Source organism: Globicephala melas, chromosome 3, assembly GCF_963455315.2.
Source record: "Globicephala melas chromosome 3, mGloMel1.2, whole genome shotgun sequence".
Taxonomy (NCBI): Eukaryota; Metazoa; Chordata; class Mammalia; order Artiodactyla; family Delphinidae; genus Globicephala; species Globicephala melas.
This window is the reverse complement of record NC_083316.1, coordinates 78,214,469-78,221,724: the sequence shown is the minus strand read 5'-3', so window position 1 is coordinate 78,221,724 and position 7,256 is coordinate 78,214,469.

The window sequence follows — 7,256 nt, the reverse complement described above, 5'->3', positions numbered from 1 at the left end:
CTTTAAAGCATTTTGATAACATAATGTTGAAGACAGCATAATAGAACCACAGAATATTTATTTTGGAATACATTTTCTTATATTAAAAGTTTCAAAACCAATTTGGGAGACTATATGACTTCACCCTACTCAGCTTTATTCAGTTGACTCAGTCCACCTTTTGGGTACCTATTACATAAAAAGCTTAACTACTATTTGAGGAACTTAGAAGGCAAATAAACAGTGCTTACCCTTAATAGCCTAAGATTTCCTGTGAGTTACAGAACAAATTAGTCAAATGTACAAACCTAAACAAATTATTCTGGGTCCAATCACAATGATTTTTAAAAGATGTTTTTGAGTAGCCATCATGTAGAAATTGGAGACTTTGCCTTAATCAGACAAGATTTAACCCTCACATTTTAAAACATCCATAGTGAACAATAAGAAAAATTTTTAAGTCTACTACTAATATAGTAAAACTACTATGACGCAAAACACTTGTTGAATCTGGGAGTTTCAAATTTAAATCCTGGTTTTACCACTTCCCAGGTACCTTCTGTAGCCTCTGTAACCTCGCTTTTTTGATTTGTAAATGAAGACATTTAATGGTCCCTGTCTCGAGGTTGTTCTGAAGAGTAAATGAAATAACACCTTACAGGAGCTTAGCACAGTGCTTGATGCTGGTCCCTCAGTATCCCCTGGGGATTGGTTCCAGGACCACCTGTGAGTATCAAAATCGTCTCATGCTCAAGTCCCTTGAATAAAAGCGCAGACGGTGGGTCCTCCATCTCAGCGGGTTCTGAATCTAAGGATACAGAGGGCTGACTGTATGTTTAGTGTATGGTTCAAATGACTTAAGGTTACCAAAAGGGAGATTCCAGAGGAATCTTTCCATTTTTCAAGGTATTTCAACTATGATTTTATCAAGACGTACAGATACTTTGCTTGCAGCTTTCCATTGTCTACTTGGTGTTCCCTTGAAATAAGCTTTTCCTGCAAGGTATGCAGTTTGTATTTGTGCCAGGTTTGCAGTGTTGGTAACCATCAGTCTGTTCTTTGGTGTACAGATGGCTTCTGAGCTTTCTCCAGAATCATAAAGATCTTTAAAGGGTACTAACTGGAAGGTTAGTGCAGTTCAAGATAATCCTTCTTTTAGTTAAGTGCACTGTAAATTTTCTGACAAAACACATAGTTGCCTAATTAAAAAACTTAGGTAAACCTGCTGCCTCATAGTTTTATCAGCCATTTCCACAGGATAGGGGGTTGAGTTCAGAGCACTTCCCTGAGGTGTAGGTTTGTTTCGTGTCACATTCAGTGCTCTGGGTAGGCCAAGGCTCACCATCTTCATTGTTCTTCATCCTTCCTCAGAACAACTTCCTAGAGAGCATCAGGCCATATCTTAGTTTGCCCTTGATGTGCTTTATGAAGTACTCTGCAACTGTAATGTCTGGGGATGAGGTAAAGTTCAGAATAATCATGAGCTGCACAGTTGCATAATAACTGGGAGTGTGGGAATAACTCCAAAGCCCACAACACTCAAAAAGACTAATATTGATATATTTTAAAGGTCTTAGGTTTTTCTTTTACCTTAGTATTATAAATAATGATGACATTAAAATTAACTTTATGTAACATTTAGAATCAAATTATTGTAGGTTTAATCCCATAAATAGGAGCATGCTCATAGATGTGTTATTTAGGACATTTGTCACAGTATTATGTGCTTCCGTTTAGAAAAAAAATCACTTGAAATAAATGAATCAAAAAAAAAACCCTGCTTACTATAACTCTGCTGTTGGTAGAAGAGGTTTGGCCTGCATTAGGAACCAAGAAACATGTCCACATCAGTTTTCCAAGTGGTTTGGTGTTGTGTAAAGTGGTATCTGGGGAAGGAGTACACAGGTTTTTAAATTTTTGTTGACTGAAGGTCTTTTGGAGAGACGGGAACAAACACACAGCAGTTACATGAGAATACAAAGACTATACTAAAGAGCCTGATACCACTGATGTAGTGCTGAGGAAATTCCAAGGATAGTAGATAAGTGAAAGGCCAGAGTGCTTTGGTGAGTTGTTTTGGGCAAGGGGGAGGGATTTGGTTGAACAGGTAGACTGAAAGAGCTTGCTAAGAGGAAATCATGCAGAAAATTCACAAGTCAGAAATCAATGTAATATGCTTATTATACTGTACATGGGGGAAAGTGTTGTGTGGCAAAGGTCCAAATTAAAGATGACTTTGAAAAAATATTGAAGTATAGTTGATTTACAGTGTTGTGTTAATTTCTGCTGTACAGCAAAGTGACTCAGTTATATATTTTTTTCATATTCTTTTCCATTCTTATTTATCACAGGATATTGAATATAGTACCCAGTGCTATACAGTAGGACCATTGTTTATCCATCCTATATATGAAAAATTTTAAGTTTAACTTGATGTATTAGGAAAAAGAGTGATTGTAGATTTTAAGCAGTGCAATTATTTGATTTTAAAGGGAGGAGGGAGTAGAACTAAGGGAACTTTGTCAATGTTAGACAATGAATTGGAGGAAAACTAGAATCTAAAGTGTTATCTTGTTGTCTTGTCAGCCTAAGTATTCCAATTAAGACAACCTGGAATAGAATCCTATCATACTAGAGTTATAGTCTTTATTGCCTTGTTCTTATTTTAGAGATGGGAAAACGTCTTTAGATGTAAAATTACTTTTCCAAAGTCACATCGACAGAATAAGGTTGGGAGTGAGAGAAAAGATGGAATTCATGCTACCGGCAAGGTGAATGGTAGGAAAACCACTGTATTCGAGTGGTTTAGACCTTTGTTTCCGGCTCTGGGGTCTAAATTCTACAAGTCACTAAGATCCACAGACTGTGACTTGTCTTCCTGGTGCCGTGGAGATACGAGAAAAAGTCCTCACAACCAGGTCCAGGCTTTGAGTCCTATCTTTCACAAAGTTCCTCCATTTTTAGAAAGTGGGTGGGTTTTTTCACTTGTTTTTCCATAACAGGCCTTTTCATCTTCTCACGGGCCCAAGAAACCCATCTCAGTAGACTGAAGCCCTGAGTGGAATATTTCTGGTTTAGAGGAGGTGGAAAAACGTTTATAGCCAAAAACGTTTTCCCTAGGAAGCAGGGTGGTGCTGGGGGAGTAGTTCTTTTTCCTTGAGCTCAAGGCTAATGAGGTACCTTGAGAGGATCATAAGAATATATTTTTGTCTCACTTGGTCTTTCTCCAGTTTTCAATTTGTGGAAAAATAAGCCCCCTTTCTATACAGTTTCCTATCCCTCCTTCTTTAAACAAATTTGAAAAGAAATAATGTTTCTTCTGTGTCAGCAGGATGCATGCTAAGTGCATTGCTCTGGTGGTGACTGCATAGGAAGTGAAATGGAAATTATAGTTTATAGTGTGAAATGGATGGGCACAAGGCTTTTATCTTAATGTAAGCATATCCATAAGTGTGGCCTGAATTGAATTAAGAGTATACTAATGATGCAGTCTTTACAGGAAGCTTCATCTAAAATATATAGAGCAGTGAAGTTACTGGCTTGCTTGAACCTAACATTGCCATCAACTAATCTCAGTTTTGTCATTTGTTTATAGCCAAAAACGTTTTCCCTAGGTTTGTTTTAATCAAATATAATTTTTTTCATAGTCTAGATTTTCATTTTAACTTGCTCACTGTTGCAAAGATTTAAACATTTCATACAACTCATACCCCAGAAACATGACTTCATCTAAAGAAGGAAGAGGGTAGCTCTAGTTAGTCCATGTAAACTGGGTGTGTGTCTCACCCCCCCAGCATGCCCCTTATAGAAGACCACATCTTTATTTTTATTTTTAGATAAAAACATAAAACTGGAGTTCTTATTTTAGGGATGGGAAAACATCTTTAGACGTAAAATTACTTTTCCAAAGTCACATAGACTGAATAAGGTTGGGAGTGAGAGAAAAGATGGAATTCATGCTACCGGCAAGGCAAGGCGAATGATAGGAAAACCAGTGTACTTGGGTGGTTTTGACCTTTGTTTAACTGGAGTTCAGATAACTCTTTTAAGATGAATCTGATCATTTTATAGCCACAGCTTATATGTTTTTTCCCCAACAACCAGTAAATTCCTATCCTGGAAAGCGGGGAGTAGGGGTGGTGGTCCTGTGAGAAAATGCAAGGAGAGGGAGAGGAACCAATAATCAGATAAACATTAATTAAAGATAAAACATTGTTGTAAAGGCCACTGGCATAGTCCACTAAAAGCAAGCTAAAAAAATTTTTTAACTCTTCTTTTCAAAATACATTATTATGCTGGAAGTCAGCCAGCCACAGTTAAGTAATCAATTCAGTTTTCATAGAACACATATCTCATGACCCAAGGGCTTGGCATCATTATCTCCAATCTCGTAAATTTGAACATCCAAATTCCTGCACCTTTAAATACCTCTGTTTATCTTGGAAGTGTTAACCCGTGAACTAGCAAAGCCTCCTCCAATGATATCTTTGGCCTCTAAAGTATTTCTTGAAGAATCAATTTTACTTCTCTTTGGAGACAAAATACCAAGATTGGACTGGGTAATTGGTTACACAAAACAATCAAGATGACGTGGGCTCATTCAGGATCCCCAAATTATATGAAACAGAAGGTGCAGATAAATGAAGGGTTTACTTTCATTGTGCTTTTTGGTTCTCTGACTGCCCTGGCAAAGACAAAGACTAGTGTGTTTATCTGGTGGGGAGGGAAATTATTTCAGGAAAGCGTTTTTCGTAATTTTCTATAAAAATGAGAGAATGTACATTCCTTTAATCTGTAGATGGGAGATTTATCAATTTTCTAATTATTCATGTAGTTCAGCAGATTAGTACTTAATAATGATTTCCTGAATTTAGCAAAATATCAATGAACGAATATCTGAGATAAAGTTCTTTTACGTTGCCTGTGTTTTTAAACTTTTGTCTGATAATTTGAAGTTGCCTTTCCAACTGACCCTCTCATTAATACCTTCCTTGATTCAAACATTTCATTGGTCTCTTCCCAGTTGAGAGTAAACAAATTAACGCTGAGAAGCCATTTCATTCCTTTTACTTGTTCCTTCCCAGTTGAGAGTAAACAAAGTTGATGCTAACCAGCCTTTCATTCCTCCTACTGGCCTCTTCCTAGTTGAGGCTAAACAAAGCTGACACTGAACAGTCATTAGTCATTACCCCTGCAAAGTCAGTTTCTTCCTAGCTTTGCCCTTCTTCCCCCTCCCCCAAGCCCCCAGCAACATTGCACAGGGCTCTGACCCTCTTCCGGCCAATCTGGTATTTAGGACCTACCAGTTCCCCCACCCATCTCCACTGGAATTTGGAAGGAGCTGCTGTCAATTGCTCCCCATTGTTTCTGTTTTGAATAGTTCTAAATAAGCTCAGACTCAGTTACTTAATGCCTACTCTTTGGAGTTTGCATACCTTGTGCTAAAATCTTTCAGGACCTGTACTCTCAAGGTCACTGTAGCCTTATCAACAGGCCAACTCTCCTATTTCACCTACCCCAGATTCCTCCTCCAGGGCCAAGCATTGTATGAAGTGACACAGCAAGGAGGATAGTGGAGGTACTAATTCATCGCTGCATTATGTTTTCTAACATTCTGGATGTTATTTCAGTTGGTGGCCCCTGCCTCCTTATCAGTTTTTACCTGTAATGAACTAATTAACAACAAGAATATTACTCATCTGTGTTATTATCAGTACTCTCTGGGAGCTTTGTGTGTGCTGTTGCACTCAGCCTTCCACTTTTACCATTGGGTGATCAATTTTGAACACTGAATATGTCAGTTCGATTCCATTTCTCATATTTCTGAGTGGTACCCTTAACAGGATTTCTAAAAATATCATTTTGGTTTTCACTGTAGTCATCTACCCTGTTTCAATACTTTGATTTTGCTTTTGCCATATGACTAGAGATGGTTGCAGTTGACAGTGAAATCTAATGTGTGAACTGTAGAATATGTACTAAAACAGGCACACTGCACAGGGGTTTCTCAGGCGCTTCCATCTTCATCAGGTGTTTTCTATATCAGAGAGAATGGTGAGAAACCACTGAGTTGTTTTTCTAGATAGTCTCACAATAGCACTTTAAGGTAAGAAGTCTTTAAGGGCAGACAAGGAAGAAATGAATATGCAAAGGCTTCGGAAAACATCTGCTGAAGAGCTGGGCCTAATGAGAAAGAAGAAAATATACTATCCAATTGGAATGTTGTATATCCACCTTTCTAGAATTCTTTTTTTATTATTATTTCTTAAAATATAACCCAGTAAAGATCATGTTATATTTATGAAATTATCTTTGCAAAACTGTTTTGGGGTTCTCTAAGCAGATGTTCACAGTTTGCCTTTAAAAAAAATCTTACAGAGGTTGAAGATAAGTTTTATTAATAAATGTTTACCCTTCGTTTTAGTTAGCTTTAGTGGTGAGTACCTTTTAATTCACTCTATGAATATGTGTCCCTTACTATTGATGAATGGGTATGAAGTTGACTATGAGAATAGCAGTGATTTGTTTGAAGATAGTCTAGCTTTTAGGAAATAAATATATGACTTTCCAGAAGGCTAGAAAATGTATGATAATACTTGTGTTCATTTGTAATATACCCATAGTATCATAGATGTTTGATCTGAAAGAGAGCATCTGGCTCAAACCCCTAATTTTCTAGATGAGGACTCTGAGTCCAGAGAAGATAAGTGACTTCTTCAAAGTTATGCAGATAACTAAAATCAAGTCCTAGATTTTACTAATCCCAAATTCAGTGTTCCTTCCACCACACTACACAACCAAAATACTTTATGTACTACTGGAATTAAATTTAAGCCCATAAAAAGTCCATTATTGATTGAAATCCCAGAATTATTTCTAATTTTTCTACTTTTATATTATTAGTCTCACTCCCCTGAGAAGTCCATATTATTTTTTTTGTTCCTCTAATGGGAACCTAAAATATCTTGGTTTCTATCTCAGTATCACACTGAAAATATTTGCATTCATTTATGCTTCATATCCAATCAATATATAATAATTTTGTGTCTACAAACCATCTATTTTCTCCTTTAAATTATGAACTGGATGGCAAGGACATTGATGATTTCCTATTTGTTACAGCCCATGTAAAGTACACTTCGGGACCCTATGAAAGAAGTGTGACTTCTTTCAATTTCTTTTTTTATAATATCTTTGCATTCTGGGGCAACCCTATATGTCTGTTGTGTGTGGCATATGCATACTCTCTGTGGGCATTTTACTAGGTGATGGTCATT